This window comes from Saimiri boliviensis, chromosome 13 (genome assembly GCF_048565385.1).
Source record: "Saimiri boliviensis isolate mSaiBol1 chromosome 13, mSaiBol1.pri, whole genome shotgun sequence".
Classification (NCBI taxonomy): Eukaryota; Metazoa; Chordata; class Mammalia; order Primates; family Cebidae; genus Saimiri; species Saimiri boliviensis.
In genome coordinates, this window is record NC_133461.1 from 94,268,934 (window position 1) to 94,291,053 (window position 22,120).

The 22,120-nt window shown below is 38.8% G+C and overlaps 1 protein-coding gene across 4 annotated transcripts in view; it reads right to left on the reverse strand.

Moving 5' to 3' along the window:
• PSD3 (pleckstrin and Sec7 domain containing 3) overlaps positions 1–22,120 on the reverse strand; it is a 682,522-nt gene that overhangs the window by 467,960 nt on the left and 192,442 nt on the right. The window lies entirely within an intron of this gene.

Here is a 22,120-nt window from a genome sequence, read left to right on the forward strand (position 1 = left end):
GGCCGGGCCTTCAGCCCGCAAGCGGAAACCTGCCTGTTGCTTTGTCTTCTTCCCTCACAGTTTTCCCACTCTGAGAAAAGTGAGAGGCGCTTTCTCTCGTGTTTCCTCTCAGGAAGGGCCGTGTGACTGGAGCCGCGAGTTGGGCGCCGTCTCGCCGGGGTCCGGGAGGCGAGCGGGCTTCGGGACACTCACCCAGGCGTCCCTCGGCGCCCCCGCCCCCTCTGACCGGGCTCCCCCGGCTCCAAGCCGCGGTCTTAGCCTTTAGTTCCGGGGGCCCATCTAGCCCTGAAAGGTCCATTTCCCCCTGAGGCGGGTCCCCCATGCGCCCCGCAGCTTGACCTCGGGACTGTCCCCGCCGACTCTGCGTGAGCGGGGAGAGGTCACTTAAAACTGCGTTTTCGATCGTTAGTGCCCGGGACCCGCACCTGTTTTCCTCCGTTCTTTGATCTCTGCCTCAGAGACAAGAGCTGGAACGGCGCCCTCCCCTGGTCGAGGGGCGGGGAGACCTCAAACCCGCCCTGTTTCCCCGCTGAGAGGCCCGTTAGGTAGATCCAAGCACCTGGAGGTGGAACCTGTGTGGCCGGCTGCGTGTGTGTTTCTGCCTTGCTGTGCCAAAGAGCAGTCTAATTCAAGTGACCGGTAGAAGACGCCCAAATAACCAGAAGTGACTGACTTGACCATGCTTAGAGATGGGAGTGGAGCCAAGTTTCCTGGTGGTCCCACGATCCCGCCCACCATATTGGCATGGGCTGCCCAGTGAGCATAGCTGCCTTCTGTCCACTGAGGTGCACCAAGGCCACGTGAGTCACCTACTTTGCCTTGGTTGCCCCATCTGCATCTATCAAAGGCAACCTTAGACACCCACCAGAGGAACCAGCGTGAGGAAGTGTATGCGTTTGTACAAATTCACTCCAACTTCAGAAGAAGGTCCGCAGCTCATGCTGCCCCTGCCAGAGAAGCAGTATGAGCAGATGTGTAGGTTTGGAAGCACCCCAGTCACTTGGGCATGGATATGATTTGGCTGTGTCCCCACCCAAATCTCATCTTGAATTGTAACTCCTACAATTACTAGGCATGTGGGAGGAACCCTGTGGGAGGTGATTCAATTATGGGGGCAGGTCTTTCTTGTGCTGTTCGAGTGATAGCGAACGAGTCTCATGAGATCTGAAGAGAGAGGTTGCCGCACGTGCTCTCTCTTTGCCTGCTACCATCTACATAAGATGTGACTTGCTATTTCTTACTTTACACCATGACTGTGAGGCCAATAAACCTCTTTCATTTGTGAATTGCCCAGTTGCGGGTATGTCTTCAGCAGCAGTGTGAAAATGGACTAATACAGGTATATTTTTCGTTTGTGAAAATGGACTAATACAGGCATATTTTTCGTTTGTGATCTCCCTTCACCCTCACCTACATATCTTACAGAGACAGTCTGGTGTGTCTATTCCCAGTCAACTCCTGCCTTCCTTGAACCTTGGATTCTGGTGGTTTTGTTGCCAAGAATCAGAAGTAACACCAAGTACAAAATGTAGTTGCTACCCTGGGGCTTAACCATTGGCCTACTGGCCTTTACTGGAGAAATTAACCAACTCATAAACAAAAAAATAAACATATAGGAGGCAGGGTGGACATAGTTTTACATAATTTTTCTAGTTAAAGGACTTGGGCATAGACATCTATAATTTGAGCCTCTGTTTCCTCATAAAATTGGATTAATAATGCCTTACAGAAGTGTTATTAGCATGATAAATTATGGAAAGCTCCTGGCCCATAGTAGTTCAATAAAGGAGCATTTCAAAAGTTAAGCCACAGAAATGTGTTTCCCGTCTTCACTGCAAAGGGAATTTTTAATTGTTTTTATCCCTGAAGCCAAAATATTTTAAGATGGTACTTATAAAGCTAATCACATGTATTAAATAATTATTCATTCATTCAGTTATAAATAATCAAACATAAAATGGTTAGAGGTTCTGATCAACATAAATTTGCCAGTGTTACCACTACTAAGCCAATAAAGCCTAAAGCAAATCAAATAAACACTGACATTTCATTTTGCTGGCATGCATTTTGTGTGTAAATATTTTGTTAGGCTTTTGGAAATATTAAAAATAAAGCACGAATCTCCAGTTCTGCTACCATAGCCCCCAGTGCTCAAGTTCAGTGTCAGAATACACAAGCACCCACCTTGGTACAAAGATAAAGGAGGCACCTAGACCACTTAGGCATGGGCTAGTGTGTATTTACCCAGTAACGTATTCCTCCCCTAATGTATGCGGTGTGGAAAGAGAGATGGTATAGTAAGCAAGACATTAAATACTGGAGGTCAAAAGAAGAAATGAAAAGGAAGATGAAATTCCATCATGTATTATTCATGCATACAGTTAATCCTTCCTATTTCTGAAGGTCACTGAAAAGCCCAGATTATGGAATATTTATTTTTTAGTACAACGTGAATGTTTATGTAGAATGACAAAAAGAAATTCCAAACACAAATTTCTAAGAGTTGACAAATTACACAAACATCTCCAAATCCAGAAAAATCAGACAATAGTTTTATCTGCTGCCTACACAATATTTTTATTAATAAACTTCCACAAAAACCTCAGTAATACTTGTCTTCATCTGTTTTCTGCTGCTATAACAAAATACCACAGACCAGGTAATTAATAAAGAAAGGAAATGTATCTGTCACAATTCTGGAGGCTGGAAGTCCAAGAGCACAGCAACAGCACATGGCGAGGGTGGTTCCATGGTGGAAAGCATCACTTAACAAGCCAGCACAAGAGACAGGAAGCAAATGGGGTCCACACTTATCCTTTTTTCAAAAGCCCATTCTCCAGATAACTAACTCACTCTCTCAATAAAGCATTCATGAGAGCAGATCCCTTACGAACCAATCACCTCTTAAATGCCCCACCTCTTACTGTTGTTACAGTGGCAATTAAATTTCAACATGAATGTTGGCAGGGAAATTCAAGCCATAGCAATACTTTTTCCTCTAGTGTTTTAGCTACATACAGGTCACTGCAGCCTCTACCTCCCTGACTCAAGTAATCCTCCCACCTCAGCCACCCAAGTAGATGGGACTGAAAGCACACACCAGCATGCCCAGCTAACTTTTCATTAATTTATTGTAGAGATGGGGTCTCCCTATATGGCTAGGCTAACGTCCAACTCCTGGGCTCAAACAATCCTTCTGCCTCAGCCTCCGGAAGTGCTGGGATTACAAGTGTGAGCCACCATGCCCAGCTTAGCTACATACTTTTAATCACCTCATTGGAAAGATTTTTTTAAGCAGCTTTATTAAGATCTAATTTACATACCACACAACTCATCCATTTAAAGGGTACAATTCAACGTATTTTAGCGTATTCACAGAGTTGTGCAACCATCATCACTGTCGATTCCGGAAATTTTTCATCATCCCCAAAAGAAACTCTATCCCCACTTGCAGTCATTCCTCTTTTCTCTCCAACCCCCTCAGTCCCTGAAAAACACTAATCTACTTTCTGTTCCTATATATTTGCCTACTCTGGACATTTCATATAAATGGAATCATGAAATATGTGGTCTTTGTGACTGGCTTCTTACACTTATCATAATGTTTTCAATGCTCATCCACATTGTAGCATATATCAGAACTTCATTTTTTATTGGTAAATAATATTCCATTGTGTGGCTAGGCCTCATTTTATTGATCCATTTATGAGTTGATAGGCATTTCAGTTGTTTCCACTTTTTGGCTGTTAGGAATAATATTACTATCAAAATTTATGTACAAGTTTTCGTGGAGATGTTTTGTTTCCATTTCTCTTTTCAGTTCTACATAGAGTAGAATTTGTGGGTTATATGATAACTCTATGTTTACTTCCAAAATGTTTTCCACAGTGGCTGCACCACCATACATTCCTACCAGCAATGGATGAAGGTTCTAATTTCTCCACATCCTCACCACCACTGATTACTGTGTGTTTGATTACAGCCATCTTAGTGGGTGTGAAGTGGTAGATTGACTTTGTAACATTTTCTATGGGTTGAATAGATATCCCAGTCTTTTCTCGAATGTGGTTGAACACAATTTTTTATTATTGACATTTGAGAAAAGTCCAAGCCTCACATTTATTACTGATAATAACATTTACACTTTTAGTACGTTTTCAAGTTTTGGAAGACCTCTCAAGTTTCTTTCATGTATAACTGTAGGATTTCAAAGCATTTCAAGTTTTTTCATGCAGTTATTAATATTAAATGCTCTTTTTTAAAAATGAGGCATAAGGGAGCTTTCTAAGATGATGCAAGTGTTCTATTTGGGTGATGTTACACTTGTCAAAACTCATAGAATATTACACTTACAAGCTGTGCATTGCTCGTATATAAATTTTACCTCAATAAATGAAAAAGCATAAAATTTTGAATCAAGAGAAATGTTCCAATAGTCAATTCATTGTTTTAGACAGAAAGCTTAAGAGAAGTCTATGAATTGTCCTTTGAACTGCTGTGATATGTAGATGTGAGTGTGTGTGTGTGTGTGTGTGTGCATGCAAGCACGCGTGCACTAATAAATCTGAAACTGAGAACATCTTGCAAAACATAGATACAGGGAGCTACTTGGAATTCGTTTGGGGATTAAAGATAGGGGTGTTGATCTGAAACCAGAGAAAATAATTTTTCTTGAATCTAGTGTGTCTAAACATCTAAAACTTGACTACCCAAGTCTATCCTTAATGAGAGTCAGAAGATAAGTTTCTTTTTCACAGTGAAATCCTAGGTAATTTACTTAGATCAGGAAATAAATGCCCAGCCACAAAAAATAAAAAATAAATAAAAATAAATAAAAAAAAGAGATGGAATCATGAAAACAGATGAGTTTTCAAGTTAATGCTTTAAACTTAAAGCATTCAAGGCTTCAAGATAATGCTTTAAACTTAAAACTCTTCAACTCATTTTTGTTAATCTCTATTATGACTTTTGCCATTTCACAGATGTGAGTCATTTCACATCAAAAAAGAAAAAAAAAAATAAGTATTTTTCCATTGTGAGCTATGGCTTACTCCTCTTTATTATCAATTCTTAAACAATTCAAGAGTCTTAAAATATGCATTTAACGAAAAGGGGTTTTATTTTAAACACATAAACAACTCTAACCTCTACAGTATTTTCAATAAGGAAGCTGCTTACAGCTGCTTCAATGTACAAATAGGCTGCATTATAACATATAACATCTGCATACAAACCACTGATATATTAGAATAGAAAACATAAGTGCCAGTCTTATTTATTGGTTGTTGTATTCCTAGCTTCCAGAACAGTGCCTGGTCTATAGTAGAGGCTCAGCAAATAATTGCTGAATTAAAATTTGCTACTACCCAAGGCAGAAATAGTCAACATGCGTAAAATCATGATGTACTTGAATTTCAAAAGCGCAAAGTAAAGCTGAGAGAATATGTCTGACACAGAATTCACTCTGGCATTTGCCTCATGAGGACTCTACTGAATGCTGAGTGTAGACTGGGTAGGTAAGAGGGATGGGAGACAAGAAGGAAAGAGCAGAAAGGGTGTTCATGTGCTTAGGGGATGGAAGAGAACAGAGAAAAGAGGAAAACAGAGGACGGAGTGGATACTGCCTGCCTTGTAGTAAGTGCACAAGAAGTGTTAAACCAGAGGGTCGTCTGAGGCATAGGGTAGACTCAGCTCACCTCTTCCCCAAGACCCAAATAACTTAGGTTAAGTCTCTATATTAAAGGTTTGGTTTATTTTTTATTGTCCTTCTTATAGGTAGTTATTCTTTCATTCATTCATGAGACAAATATTCATTGAACATCTACCATGTGCTAGCTATAGTTTACTGATTCTAGTGGAACACAAAGCATCCCTTCCCTCACAGAGCTTGGGAAGACAGAAAATTAGCAAAAGTAAATATATGTGATGTTATATGGTGCTGAGTGTTTCGAAGAAAAACAAAACAAAGAAAGGGACAAGGCGTAAGGAGCATAGTGTCAGGAGAGTAGATGGTTACAAAGGATATTCAGGGAAGGCTTCACTAAGAGGTGAAATTTGAGTAAAGACCTAAAGCAGGTAAGGGGGAAAGCCATGCAAATATGTAAGTATAAGTGCAAAGGCCCTGAGGTCTTGCCTTATAGGTTTTGAGCACAGCAAGGGATCAGTGTGCATAGGGTTGAGTGAGCCAGGTGAAAGGTAGTCAGAGATGTCATAAGTGGGATCTGATAGGTTGTTGTAAGGACCCTTAACTGCCCTTGGTAAATTTTGAACAGATGGCTAATATGATCTGACTTATGTTTTGCCAGAATCACCCTGTACTATGTGTTGGAAGCAAGGAGGTGAACTAGGAGGCTACTACAACAATACAAGCAGGAGATGATGGTGGCTTGGGCCAGGGTGGCAGCAAAGAAGGTGGTAAGAAATTTTGCGATTCTAGTCATGTTTTGAAGATTGAGTGGACAGAATTTAATGATGGATGAATGTACGTTATAAGAGAGAGTCAAAGATAACTCAAGGATTTGGGACTGAATGACCAGAAAAATGGAGTTGCATTAACTAACTGAGGAAGACTGTAGAAGGAACAAGATTTAGGATGAGAGATCAGGCTCTAATTTTTGGACATGTTAAGTTAGAGGTACCTTTTCGACATTCAGCAGAGGAGTGCCAGGCAAGCCACTGGATGTACCAAACCAGAATTGAGGGGACAGGCAGGAGTGAGAGCTGTAAATTGAAAGTTAGGGTAGAGATGATATTTGCATCCATGAAACTGAATGAGATCACCAAAGGAGTAGATGGTAAAGAGAAAAGAGGAGGATCTATTACACTCCAGTACTAGGAAATTAGGGAGACGGGTAAGAATAAGCAGAGGAATCAAATGAGCAGTCAGTGAGGTAGGAGGAAAACAAAAGAATGTTCCTTAATGGAATATTTTCAGATATTTTTACATGAAACCTTTTCCTTTCTACAGTTTTCAATCAGCAGTATCTGTATTCTGCTCTCTTCCTACCTCCTGCAATCATCACTTCTCTTTTTATCAAAACTGCTCTATTATGTTCAAGAAAAGTGAAAGACATAGTGCTATATGCCTGTAATTCTACCAATCTCAGTTTGCCTCAAGCTAAGTTTTATGCCCAAACGAGGGTTACTAATACTCCCGGATTTTTGTTTGTTAGTTTGTTTTAGGGGGGCATAAATAATTACTTCTGAGATTTAAAAGACAGATTTGGTTAATATACAGGTATCCAAGCTTATAGAAATTAATTTATATATATTTTTTGTTACCAAAAAACAGACCAATCATAGCTTCTTGGAATTGTAAAGAGAAAATCTAATGAAATCCATGTAAGTATCATAACCAGGATTTTGAATAAGTTCCATTCCTGACTGACCAAAACTGTCTGCCGTGATTCTTTTATTCAGTGGGGGAAACTTCCCCCTGGCATGATGTGAAAATTTGGCAGGCCCAGTTGTTCAGCTCACTTGTAGGTCCTCTAAGCATAGTGTCAATTCAATAATTAAACTATCCAGGCCTTAGTCCAAATTTGACTTAACATTAAATCTGCTCCTCTGCTTCATCTGGAAGAGTGCAGTGCAAAAGGGAGGGTGGATGATATATTAATCTATTTGTGTTACTATACAAGAATACTCAAGACTAGGCACTTTATAAAGAAAAGAGCTTTAATTGGCTCATGGTTCAACAAGCTGTGCAAGCATGGCACCAACATCTGCTCAGCTTCTGGTGAGTCTCAGAAAGTTTATAATCATGACAGAAGGTGAAGCGGGAGAGGCATGTCACATTGAGAGAGCAGAAGTAGGAGAAGGAGAAGGGGGAGGTGCCACCCTTTTTTAAACAACCAGATCTCACGTGAACTCAGAGCAAGAGCTCACTTATCACCAAGAGGATATTGCTAAGCCATTCATGAAGGATCAGCTGCCATGATTCACTCCCACCAGGCCCTACCTCTGACATTGGGAATCATATTTCAACATGAGATTCGGAGGGGACAAATATCCAAATCATGTTAAATAAGGCCCTCTATTCCTGTTCCTCAGTCCTATGTACCCACTAAAACGTCTCTCCCTGCTGAGGCTTTCCATCTCTCACCCACCCTACCAGGTGGACCTCAAGAAGATAAACTTCATGGCAACTCTTTTGCACATGGCCCACATCTGGTCCATAGAAACATTCACATATGCCCCTTGCCTCAGCAACTCTGCGAGTGTGGGCTGATCCCAACCACATAGCAAGGGCTTCCCTAGTCCCTCTCCCAAAGCAGTTGGTCAACCCTCTCTCACTCTAGGTTTCATGGGAAGAAGCAGTCTCCATTGGCTTTCTGGAGCAGGAGCAAGGTCACCATCTTCCGTTTTCCAGCTAGCAGGAACCACTTCGGATTTCTCCAACAGGTCTCTTTGAACTCCTTTTACGAGGCTTGGGGCTAGAGAGTAGGACCCAGCTCTCTTCCAATGGAGAGGAGAGCAGGGCAACAGCTCTCATCACTATCTCTTCATGTTCTCCTCTTGTTTGCACTCATTTTAATAGCTTTGATCTGACTGGCAAAGGATCCAAGATTATGAAACAACATCTCAGGACCATTTTTTAAAAGAATCTGTACATGGCGTAGATGTTGTCCCAAATTCACTTGGACACGCTTTGCTGTCTTTACATTGGCACCTCAGTAGCACCCAAGACAGAAGGGGTTCCACTCTACCATCTTCTCGTACTACTTCGCTTGAAAGAGTTACAGCATTTTGTTTACTCACTATAGATATATGTGCACATAGGATATCAAGTTAATCACCTCCATCATAGAGTCTTATTTTTTAAGGCAATGATTCTGAAAGATTGAAGAGATGTCCTTTGTGGATAGATATTGCTGAAAACAGTTCTACATCCACATCTAGTTCAGTCATCTACAACAACATTGTGAATATTGAGGCACTTCGTTTTTCCTACTCCTCACACCTGTGCTGTCCAATTTCATAGCTAGTAGACTAGGTAGCCATTTAAATTTAAATGGATTAAAAGAAAATTAAATTTAAAATTTCATTTCTCAGTCTCACTAGCCATATTTCAAGTGTTCAGTAGCCATAGTTGGTTAGTGGTAGCTTTATTTATTTATTTATCCAGGCTGCAGTGCAGTGGTGCAATCATAGCTCACTTTATTTATATTCACCCAGGCTGCAATGCAGTGGTGCAATCATAGCTCACTCTAGCCTTGACTTTCTGTGGATTCAAGCAATCCTCCTGCCTCAGCCTCCTGAGTAGCTGGAGACTATAGGTATGCATTACCACACCCCACTGAATTTATTCTTTTATTTTTTTTGTAGAGAATGGATCTCATCATGTTGCCCATGCTGGTTGCCCAAGCTGGTCTGGAACTCCTGACCTCATGTGATCCTCCAATCTCAGCCTCCCAAAGGGTTAGGATTCCAGGTGTGAGCCGCTGAGAATGGCCACTATATTTAGACTGTGCAGATCTAGAAAGTTTCCAAGAACACAGGGAATTCTGTTGACAGCACTGCCTCACACAGTCTTTGGCACATAGGACACACTGGATAGATGACAAATGAAAGTTTCGTCCCAAGATATCACGTGATTGCACTGATTTATTTTTCTGTGAATGTAAAGCTTTTTAGTATAGCCATTAAAAGCAAAAACCAAACCTTTTCCTAGGTACATAGATGCAGCTCCTTTTCTGTTTCATGCTTGAAAACTTATCTGCATCCTCCTACTCTGTCAGAAAATGCTTTACTATCAAAATAATTCCTGTAAACGTTTGAGAAGAAAGTCCCTATTTTCATCAGTGTACAAATAAATCACTTTTTCAGGATGATTCCAAGAATTAAATGTTTTCAAAATCAATATTTCATTTGAAGGGGGATTCCATAGAAAACATTTCGTTGCTGAACTAAGCATTTCATACATAATCTTTTTTTCCCCAGGATAGAAATGACCTGTGGAAATTACCTATGCTTGCATGTTTTTAGATTGTAAAAGTACCCTAGAATGTCTCCAAGAGGACAGGGGAGCTTAGGGACATGACAGTTCTGCAGGGAGTAATGAAGGGAGATAATGACAATCCTACAGGCCTCTGGAATATTGAATCAAAGTCAGAAGACAGAAAGGGTCCTGTTCACTCACTGTCTAACTGTGTAGGATAATAAAAATATATTTGGTCTTTGTCCAGGTTCCTGATACCCTTGGAATTTCTTGAGTCCTTTGTTTGTTAATCATAAAGAAGCCACTTATGATCACACTTGAGCTTACATTAATGAGGTGACTTACAAAGAAGCCCCTAGACAGCCCGAGGATGGGGCTGCTTATTAGAAAAACTACATTATTACATGGGTGGAACTTTCAGCCCCACAACCAATGTCCAGGAAGGGGAGAGGGGATCTGATTAAGCTTTATAAAAGGTCATAAACCGGGAGACTTATGGGTTTAGGAGTTGATGAATTCATTGAGGTGCTGGGAGGGCGGTGTGCCCAGAAAGGGTATGAAAACCCTGAACCATCCCCAATCCCCTGTTCTATGCATTCCTTTCATTTGGCTGTTCCCAAGTTGTAGCCTTTATAATAAACCAGTATAAGTAAAGTGTCTGTGAGGCTGAGTTTTGTGAGCCATTCTAGTAAATTATCAATCCTGAGAAAGGAGTCACAGTGAGAGAGGATAGTTGTAGGAGAACAGAAAATTCCAAGCAGCAGTTTCATAGCTAGCAAAAAGAAGCTGCTGAAAGAGCTGCATATGTTAGGGGCCAATAAGAACCTGAAAATCAGGATGAGGCCAAGCTACCAGACTCAACATGGTGCTGGATTTGACATAGGTTTTCACCTAGGACCTCATTATACACTCATTAACACCCTAAATCACACACCCACTAGTGCCATGACAGATCCTGGAATACCAATATTTGGTGTAAATATGAATGACATCACAGTTCTGAGAAACCTTTACCTTTTTCTAGAAATCTTCATGAATATTCCACCCCTTGGTTAAAGAAACTCATAAAGGTAGAAACCCCCAAACCCCATCGGGCATGACTCATTATTTTTAGTACATATGCTCACACTCCCCTTTTTAGAGTGTGCCTTTTCACTTTGCAACAAATATCTAGACTTTGACTATTCTCTGACTCATCCTTGAATTCCTTGACAGTGTCCTTGAATTTCTTGATGGTGAATTCATGACTTGTTCAGGTGTCAAGAGCCTGAGCACTGCCCAGGGTTCAGGTCCTACCATCATTTGGGGCTACCTCTCCTATTGTTGGCATCTGAATTGGGGACAGTCTTATGGGATTTTAACTTGTGGGTATGACACTAACTCCAGGTAGTGTCATAATTTTAGGACTCCCAGTTTGCATCTGCAGATAATTGGAGAATTTCTTGGTGTGGAAAAAATCCACACAATTAGTGTCAGAAGTATAGTGTGAATAGAGAAATAGCTGACTTTTACCATGTTATATTAGTCTGTTCTCATGCTACTAATAAAGGCATACCCAAGACTGGGTAATTTATACAGGAAAGAGGTTTAATGAACTCACAGTTCCACATGGCTGGGGAGGCCTCACAATCATGGTGGAAAACAAACAAGAAGCAAAGTCACATCTTATGTGGCAAGAAGCAAGAAGGCCTGTGCAGGGGAACTACTCTATAAAACCATCAAATCTTGTGAGGCATATTCACTTTCAGGAGAACAGCAAAGGAAAGACCTACCCCCATGATTCAATTACCTCCCACCAGGTCCCTTCCACAAAACGTGGGAATTATGGGAGCTATAATTCAAGATGAGATTTGCGTGGGGACACTGCCAAACCACATCCCATAGGAACGTTATATACTTAGGCTTTCGTTTCCTTTTCTCTGAATGGGAAGGGTGGCCTTCTTGATTGCCAAATTCCAACATTCTAGGATTTAAAGAGCTTTATTAAAAGCAGTCTTTCTAACTACTATTCTCACAGATTTTTTGGTAAGCTTTCAGTGGCAAAGGCAAATTACAGAAACTGACTCTCGATGTTCTGAATTGTGACCCCCAAAACTCAGAGACGTTAGAGCTCTCCAGAAGACAGAGACCACACCTTATGTATACATTTGCTTTTAGTTTCCAGCACTGGGTATATTGCCTATCATGTAGGAGGTGATTAACAAATATTCACCAAAAGAGACCAAGTGTGGTGGCTCAGACCTATAATCCCAGCATGGTGGGAATATGGCTTGAGACCAGGAGTTCAGGACTAGCCTAAGCAACATAGTGAGATCACATCTCTACAAAAAAATTTTTTTAAAAATTAAAAAGTAAATAAGCAAAATAGGCATGGTGGCATACACCTGTAGTCCCAGCTACTTGGGAGGCTGAGGTGTGACAATTGCTTGAATCCAAGAGTTTGAAGCTGCAGTGAGCCATGATCATATCATTGCACTCTAGCCTGGACAACAGGGCAAGAGTCTTAAGTAAGTAAGTAAGTAAGTAAGTAAGTAAGTAAGTAAGTAAGTAAATAAATAAATAAATAAGAAAGAAAGAAAGAAAGGAAAATGTTTACTGAATAAATGAATGAGTGATTGAATTCTCTCTTCTTTTTTTGGGCAAGAATACTATGTTACAAATTCCTTTTATTTCAGTGGCTGTAAAGAGAGAAATGCTGTAAACATTGTCAACAAAGTTGTTAAGAGGACTTTGAATAGAATTCTCATCACACAATACATGCATTATGAACCTTTACATTGAAAAATCTCAGTATATTTAAATGTTTCTGAAAGAAAGGAAATCTGTCGAATCTCTCCCAATTTCTCTGTTAAAGACTCTCATTCTGTCAGAACAGGAATCTCCAAGGGGAGGAAAAAAACCAGAAAAGACTCATTCTGGACATAACTGCTGAGTTACCTGCAAGAGGTAACAGATTCCTAGGGCTGAATTCTGACAGAGTGGAGCTTTTTGAACCACTTGACTTGTAAGTTCTGTGAACCCAGCTGTTTGGTTTTTTTGATTTGTATTAATCCTCAGTCAGAAACCCCAGAGAAAAATTTTCCCCTTCAAAATAAGCTTTATTGACATATAATTTCCATATTGTAAAACTCATCAATTTTGTGTACAATTTAATGAGCACTGGCAAATGTATGGAGCTGTGTAAGTTTCACCACAATTAGGATATTTCACCCCCTCCACACACTCCCTGCAAAATTCCACACCTCTATTCAAGCAATCCCAACCCTGCAGATGCTGGAATCATGGCAACTCCTGGCAGATTTTTAGCTCTCTGTAGTTTTGTCTTTTTTATAATTCCATATTAATAGATTCCTATGGTATGAGCTCTTTTGTATCTGCCCTCTTTCATAGAGCATAATGCTTTTGAGACTCATCCATGTTTTCATATGAATCTTTAGTTCATTCCTCTTTATTGTTGGGCAGTGTTCCATTGTATGGATATATAATTTGTTTTTTCACTCACCAGTTGACGGACATTTGAGTAGTGTCCAGTTTTGACTATTGCAAATAAAATGCTATGAACATCTGTGTTTAATTCTGTGTGTGTACATGTTTGTTCTTGGATAAATATCCTGGAGTGATATTGCTGATAATGTCACTGAACATCTATGTTGAATTTTTTGTATGTACATGTTTGTTCTTGGATAAATACTCTGTAGTGGTATTTCTGGGACATATGGTTAATGCATGTTTAACTTTACTTTTTAAAAAATCTGCCAGTTTTCCAAAGTGGCTATGCTATTAATACTGTGTTGCATTCCCATCTGCAATGTATGAGAGTTCCAGCATTCTATATTATGGCCAACATTTAATATTGTCAACTTAAAAAAAAAAAACTTCAGCTTTTTGAGTATTTCATTGTAGTTTCTCTGGTACCTCTTAATGATAAATGATATTGAGCATCCATCCTTTCATGTACTTATTTTCAATTTGTGTGTCTTCTTTTGTAAAGTGTCTGTTTCAATCTTTTGACCCACTCCCTACCCCTTTTCTTTTGGAGTTGGAATCTCTTTCTGTGGCCCAGGCTGGAGTGCAGTGGAATAATCATAGCTCACTGCAGCCTCAAATACCTGGGTTCAAGCAATCTTTTTGCCTTGGCTTCCCAAAGCGCTGGGATTACAGATGTGAGCCATTGTGCCCAATTCCCATTTTTCATGATGCATTTTTGTACTATTACTGAATTGTAAGAATTCTTTACACATTCTGGATACAACTTATGTATCAGATATGTATTTTGTAAATGTTTTCTCCCTGGCTTTGACTTGCCTTTTAATTTCTTGAGTGTCTTTGAAGAACAAACATTTTAAATGTAACTGAAGCCAGTCCACCAATTTTTTTTATGGATTGTGCTATGTTGTGTCCTGATATATCTTTGCCTAAGGTCATGACACAAAGATTTTGTCTTATGTTTCTTCTAGAAATGTTATAGTTTTAGCTCTTAAGTTTACATTTATGAGCGATTATGTATTCACCTTTATACGTAGTATGAGTTATGGGTGGAGGTTCCTTTCTTCCCAGATAGATATCCAGTTGTTCTAATTCCACTTTTGAAAAGATTATCCTTTTCCATTTACCTTATTGAAAATCAATTGACCATTATATATGTGAACCTATTTTTGAACTTTCTCTTCTATTTCATTGATCTATGTATCTATACTTATATTAATGTAAAGTCTTCATTAATAGCTTTATAGTAATTTTGAGATCAAGTGGTTTAAGTATTCCAAATTTGTTTTCCTATTCAAAATTGCTTGACTCTAGGTTCTTTGTATGTTCATATAAATTGAGAATCAATATATTAGTTTCATTAAAACTGGTCAGTATGTCAATTGGGATGGCACTGAATGCATAGGTCAGTTTGGAGGGAATTGAAAATCTCAGCAATTTGTCTTGTAAAATATGAACACTCTATTTATCTATTTATTTAGATTTCTTTGATTTATTTAAGCAATGTTTTATAGTTTTCAGTGTATACTACTTGCACATTGTATTTGTTCATTCTCATGCTGCAAATAAAGATATGCCCAAGACTGAGTCATTTATAAAAGAAAGAGGTTTAATTGAATCACAATTCAGCATGATCTGGGAGGCCTCAGGAAACTTACAATCATGACAGAAGGGGAAGCAAACATATCCTTCTTCGCATGACAGCAGCAAGGAGAAGTGTCAAGCAAAAGTGAGAAAAGCTCCTTATAAAACCATCAGATCTCATGAGAACTCACCATCACGAGAACAGCATGAGGATAACCACCTCCATGACTAAATTACCTCCCACTGGGTTCCTCCCACCACACATGGGGATTATGGGAAATAGAATTCAAGATGAGATTTGGGTGGGAACACAGCCAAACTATATCATACATATTTTAAGTATATACACAAGTATTTCAATGCTTTTTGATACTACTATAAATGATATTTTCTTAATTATAATTTCAAAATTTTCACTAATAAACAAATTTTATTTTTGTTTGTTGATCCTGCATTGTGTGACCTTGCTAAATTCACTTACTAATTCTACTAGTTTTTAAATCAAATCTTAATAATAATTTTCTACCTAGCTGATCATGACATTTGTGAATAAAGAGTCTTATTGCCTTTCAAGAGCCTTTTTTCACTGGTCAGGAATTCTGATGTAATATGGAATAGCAGTGATAAGAACAGACATCCTTCCTTAGTTTCTGATCTTAGGGAAAAAGCATTTAGTCTTTCCCTATTAAGGAGAATGTTAGCTTTTGGTACATGCCTTTTATCAAGTTGAAGAAGTTCCCGTCCATGCCTAGTTTGCAGAAAGTTACTTACCATGAATGGGTGTTGAATTTTGTCAAATCCTGTTTCTGCATCTTTTGAGATACTCATATGATCTTTCTTTTTTAATGCTATAATTTTGGTGAATTACATTGATTAGTTTTGAAATGTTAAAGCAAATTTACATCTCCAGATAAACCCTATTTGATCATAATATACTACTGTATTAGTCTGCTGATACAGTTTTGATGTTTGTTCCCACTCAAATCTCATGTTGAAATGTAATCCCCAGCATTAAAGGTGGGGCCTAGTGGGAGATGTTTGGATCATGGGGTGAATGATCCATGGCTTGGTGCTGTCTTTCTGATAGTGAGTTCTCATGAGATCTGGTTATTTAAAAGTGTGTGGCACCTTTGCCCACCACCCTTTCTCTCTTGCTCTTGCTTTCACTATGTGACATGTCTGTTCCCACTTCACTTTCCAACATGATTGTAAGCTTCCTGAGGCCTCCCAAGAAGCCAAGCAGCTGCCAGCACCATGCTACCTATACAGCATATATAACTGTGAAACAATTAAACCTCTTTTTAATCATCATTTATCATTTTAAATTATCATTTATCCTCTCCATCCCCATATCAACTTTATTTTCTAACCTTCTACCACTCCATTTCTAGATCATCCAAGGAATTGAATATAGTCACTGTCACAGCCTTTGAGAGTGATCCTAATTTTGGTTATGGAAAATATACCTGCATAACTTGCTTTCTTTTTCATGTCCTCTTCTTCAACTCATTTCTAAATATATAACTCCTTGCTATAGAAGATCATAGCAGAAACAGTCCCGTGTGTTTCCCAAACCATCTCAATTTCCTCCTAGGCACAAAGGAAGACTACGTTTTCTAGTCTCATTGTATCTATGCGGGGCTATGCTACCAGTTCTGGAAAATAGACTGTGTGCCAGAAGAACCATATACCACTTCATGCCTAGCATCTACTATCTGCAAGAGACCATCCATGTTTTCTTTTCTGTCTACTGTAGAATTGTTAGTGTCCAGCAAAACTAGAAAATTCACCGACACATTCTATGAAGAAAGCAAGAAATAAATTTCTATTGTGTTCAGGCACTAAAATTTAAGGGTTTCTATTAAAGTGGAACCATTACTTACATTGACTAACACCTAGCCCAAACTACTCAATCAAGTATCAATAATAAGCATATTATTTATTATACATTTTGAAAGCTAGAATTCTTTTTTTCAAAGAAATGTGAATCAAATATCTTGAAAGCATTTATCAGTTTAATAACATTTGCTATACTACTTAGTAAAAATCACACAGGGAACAGAGTACTAATATAGTAAATGTAAAGTCCTCTTATAATCTTTTCTGCTAAGTTGACCACTGCTTTTTGATACAACATAGTCAACAACAATCTGAAAAAGTATCAAACACATATGTAGGTGAGGGCGTTCCCTTCCCTCCAACCAAATGGACTAAAAGCTCTCTAATAAGAAGATTTAGGATGAAAATCCATTAACAACAAGTATATTAGACTCATTATAGTGCCACTGGGTGCTACTTGAGAGGAAAATGGGTGACATTCTAATGATCAATTTGTTTCTGTATGTTAATTAAACAGGGGCAGAAAAATAAACCCACGAGCAAAACACTCAGATGCATAGAACTGAACTAAAACAGAACTAAAGGAGACATTAGACATTATCTAACTCAATCTCTTTATTTTACAGATGAGAAAACCCTTTTAAATACCCTTTGTGAAACAGTTGTTTGGATAGAAATATCATATTTTATTTTAAAAATTTCCTAACTAGACACATCCCACAATCTCCTATATTTTGGAGAAATGATTGCCTGCGTAGGGAAATTTTTTCTGCACACTGAAGGTGACTTGGGAATGGAGTGCTCAGGCCTCTGAATGCCTGGAGAGAGGGGACCAACAAAGGATGCTAATCTGAAGCCAATTGGCCCTACCTGGTCATTTTACTCCAAACACTGTCTTCATTTGCCAAACAGTAAAAAATAATTTGCTTTTACTTAATATAAAATACATAAAGTGTGTTGAGGAATTTTTATTTTTAAAAGTTCAACAGTTCATTCACTTGCACTGCTCCCCAACACACATACACACACACACACACACACACACACACACACACACACACACGGTAAGTAGATGTGGTTTATCTGTGTATTCTTTATGTTCATGTGTTAATGTTTAGAAACAAGTTAAAATTGAAAGCAGCTGGGTGTGGTGGCCCACTCCTGTAATCCCAGCACTTTGGGTGGCCAAGGTGGGAGGACTGCTTAAGCTCAGTAGTCCAAGACCAGCCTGAACCTAGTGGGAGATGCTTGGATCATGGGGTGAATGATCCGTGGCTTGGTGCTGTCTTTCTGACAGTGAGTTCTCATGAGATCTGATTATTTAAAAGTAAGTGGCACCTTTGCTCACCACCCTTTCTCTCTTGCTCTTGCTTTCAGTATGTGACCCAGCCTGGATCTTGAACTGGTAGTGAGATCCTATCTCTACAAAAAAATTAAACAAAATAAGCCAGGCACAGTGGCACATGCCTGTAGTCCTAGCTACTCAGAAGGCTGAGGTGGAAATATTGCTTGAGCCTGGGTGGCTGAGGTTGCAGTGAGCTGAGATCATGTCACTGCACTCCAGCCTGGGTGACAGAGCAAAAATAACAACAACAACAAAAAAAAAAACAAAAAAACAAACCAAAAAACTGTCTCAAAAAACAACAACAACAAAAAATGAAAACCAAGTTGATTTATTTTATAATGTAAGCTATATTGATCTAGTATGAAAGTTTTTCAGGTAAGAAAATATTTCCAAAAAAAGTATTCATAGCTGATGAACATTCAACATTAATATTATAGAACTTATATCTAATTTTTTTGTGAATATAGGTTGAATATGCCCATATTATTGTTAAATAACTTCAGAAACTTAACATTAAGAGGGCTAGTTTAATGGTCAAAAATTCGTTATTTGAGGAAAATGCCACGTAAATGTAAAAAACAAAACAGAAAACTACGCATGGTGGTGCCTCCCTATAATCCCTACTTAAGAACCTGAGATGGGAAGATCCCTTGAGCTCAGGAGTTCAAGACCAACCTGGGCAAGACCCAACATAGCAAGATTCTATCTCAAAACAAACAAACAAAATAGAACAAAACCACACACAGAGACAAACCAAGGGGCCTATTTTCAATCCATTTGGTTCAGAAAAAAAGATAATATGTGATTTAAAAAGTTATTTCAAGATAAATATACATAACCAACATATTTTTTAATGTGAGACTTTCTACTTTAATTTTTTTCATATGGAAAGTGCCCATACCGGACATGCTAGTTTCTTCTGCCTCTACTGTTTATAGCGCTTCTAGTAAATGTTCGTAGAACAGCTAACTGTAAACTGGTAGTTTTCTTTTCTCTTTTACTACCTATTTTATTTTTTGAAGTTTAATTTTGATTCCAAGAATAGTGTTTTTCTTCCATTTGTGAGAACTATGTAGATATAATGTGAAAATCAGGATAATTTAAAACCTCCCTTCCTTCTCTGCTTTGAGCTCTTTTTCCCCCTTCTTTAAAATCTGTTTTCTTTCTCCCCTTGCACCATTTATATCCAGCCCTTTTACCCTTGTCTGATTACCTTCCTAGTATTCATTTTCTCATTTCCTTTTCCCTTGGCTTTCTCTCAGCTTTGCTTTAAGGTTTTTAGTGGGTTTCTTGCCATCATTAGCCAATTACCATAGTGACAACAGCACTTTCAGGAATTGAAGTCTCATAAGTGGTTGGGATGGAGTTGACACCACAGTCCCACAAACAAGTTTATAACTGTATGTATTTTACTGATTTATGTGCAAACATTCAGCAGCTGGGCAGAAGATGGTCATCATACAATGTTGTTAAAGAAAAATGAGAAGGAAGGTCATGTTTAAACATAGATAGGTTCATTCCCTCTCACTGATATAGGGGTTAAGCAACAAGGTAAAGATAAATAAATATCTAGGAGAATATGATTATATACAGAGAACATTCTTAATATGAAAGGAAATAGTTTGCAATGTTAAAACACAATGAGCCACAGACTTAGGAAAGCTAGTTGAGAAAAAAAAAATCTCTATTTGTAAAGGACCTAAGAGATCTCAGAAGAAAACCTGGCAGAGACTGGGGAGTCAGAGTCAGTGGATCTTTTTCCCAGAGTTAAGGCTACTTCAGGATAAAAGTCTACAGGAGAAAAGTTTGCTCCCTATAATACCATTTCACCAATAACATTCTGTTACAGCCTAGATTCCCCAGGTATCACATTATAGCAAGAATACAATGTAGAAAATGTTAAAAGATTAAAATAGAAGTCATTTCTCCCTTCCTTCTGCAAAATTCATGGAATCATATGGACCTGGAAATCACTGATTTCAATCTCACCCTCAAAGCAGGAAGCCCTTACACAATATTTTTAACAGGTGTCCATCCAGTTTCTGCTTCATTACTTCCCGTGCCAGAGAAGTGAGTCACTGCCTTGAAAAGCAGCCATTCCACGTTTAATATCTTTTTAAAGACAAATACTACCACAAAAAGAGCTGACACTCATGCATCACTCACTAGGTATCAGGTGTAGACCTCAGTGCTTTACTAGGTATGTTATTTTGGTAGTTCCCACATGACCCCATGCAGCAGGCTTGTGGCTTAGAGTGGCCAGGTAGCCAGACTTGCAGAAGGGACAGAGTCTGGATTTGGGCCCAGTCTTTTTGTCTCCAGATGAGGCCTTCACATCACGCTGAATCACACTTGCCTCCCTGTAGCTTCCACATGTTCACTCTGGTCTGGTCCCAGAGGACAAATCACAACTCCTGTTCCTTTTCCATTCCAAAAGCCTCCAGATGCTTGAAGATAGCGACTGTCTCTTCTCCCTGCCCTCCCTCTGCAACCCCTCTCCTCACAGGCTAAACGTGAACAGATCCCTCTGTTAATTCAGCGGCAAATTATTTTGTGGCCTCTTTCATTCTAATGCCCTTTTCTAGAGATAGATGTGAAGGCGCAAACATAATAGATAAGATATGAACAGAGTAATGATTGCAGATGAAATGTTCATTTTTGACTATCAGATTCCATAAAGGAAAATCTTTTCTGGGTAACAAACATAAAAACTATCATCCTAAATATTTGATATTGCATGTGTCTATGTATACTTGCAAATCTTTTCATTATGAAGTCATTATCATCCTAAACATATTATACCACTACATAATAATGATTTATTGCCCAAACTGAATTACATTTCAGGAATTAAGAACGAATTTGATGGATACAACTATTTCTGTGTATCTCTATTTACTACCATGGCAACAAATTAAAATTGGTTTGTTTAATTAGTTGTTGGTAAAGCACTATGAAGATAAAACTGCTATTAATGGATGCACAGTGTTTAGTATTAAAGCTAGTGTTATCATAAATGGTACAGTGTTTATGGACAAAATAAAGCAATTTATTTTTTATTAATAGTAATAATTTCATCTTTGAATTAGGAAAAGGATTTTTAAAAACCTTTTGCCTTTTAAAACAAAAACAAGAAATTGCTTAGTCTCCCTTTTATGTTTTTTGTGTTTAAAGGTAGGTTCTCATTATGTTGCTCAGGCTGGTATCAAATTCTGGGCCTCAAGCAATCCTACCACCTCAGCCTCCCAAAGTGATGGTTTTTCTGCCCAAATTTTAACCAACATTATATACTCAGGCAGAAGAGAAAATGAATGCATATAGTGAATACCAAAATATCCCAGTGAAAATAGGTATATTTTCTTTTTTTATTTTCTTTTTTTTTTTTTGAGACTGGTTCTCACTCTGCTGTCCAGGCTGGAGTGCTGGAGGCCGATCTCGGTTCACTGCAACCTCCACCTCCTAGGTTCAAGCCATTCTCATGCCTCAGCCTCTCAAGTAACTGGGATTACAAATGCATGCCACTTTGCCTGGCTAATTTTTGTATTTTTAGTAGAGACAAAGTTTTACCATGTTGCCCAGGCTAGTCTTGAACGCCTGCAGTCAAGTGATCTGCCAGCCTCAGCCTTCCAAAGTGCTAGGATTATAAGGATGAGCCACCGTGCCTAGCCAAAGAAAGATATATTTTCTAATGGCCATTGCAATGTTCAAATTACTACTGCTGAGCCGTTTCATTTCCTAATGCAGAAAGGAGGACAGAGATTGCCAGAAATGCAGAGCTGAAGGAATTAACCACATCACCCACCAGAAACTATTTTCAGAATGGCTCAAGGAGTTGTCTGTGGAGAGCTTAAGATCTCCCCAAATTTTGTCAACTTCCCCAGCAGCCCCGAATGCTTATGCAACCTCAGTAAAAACAGCTGCTTACA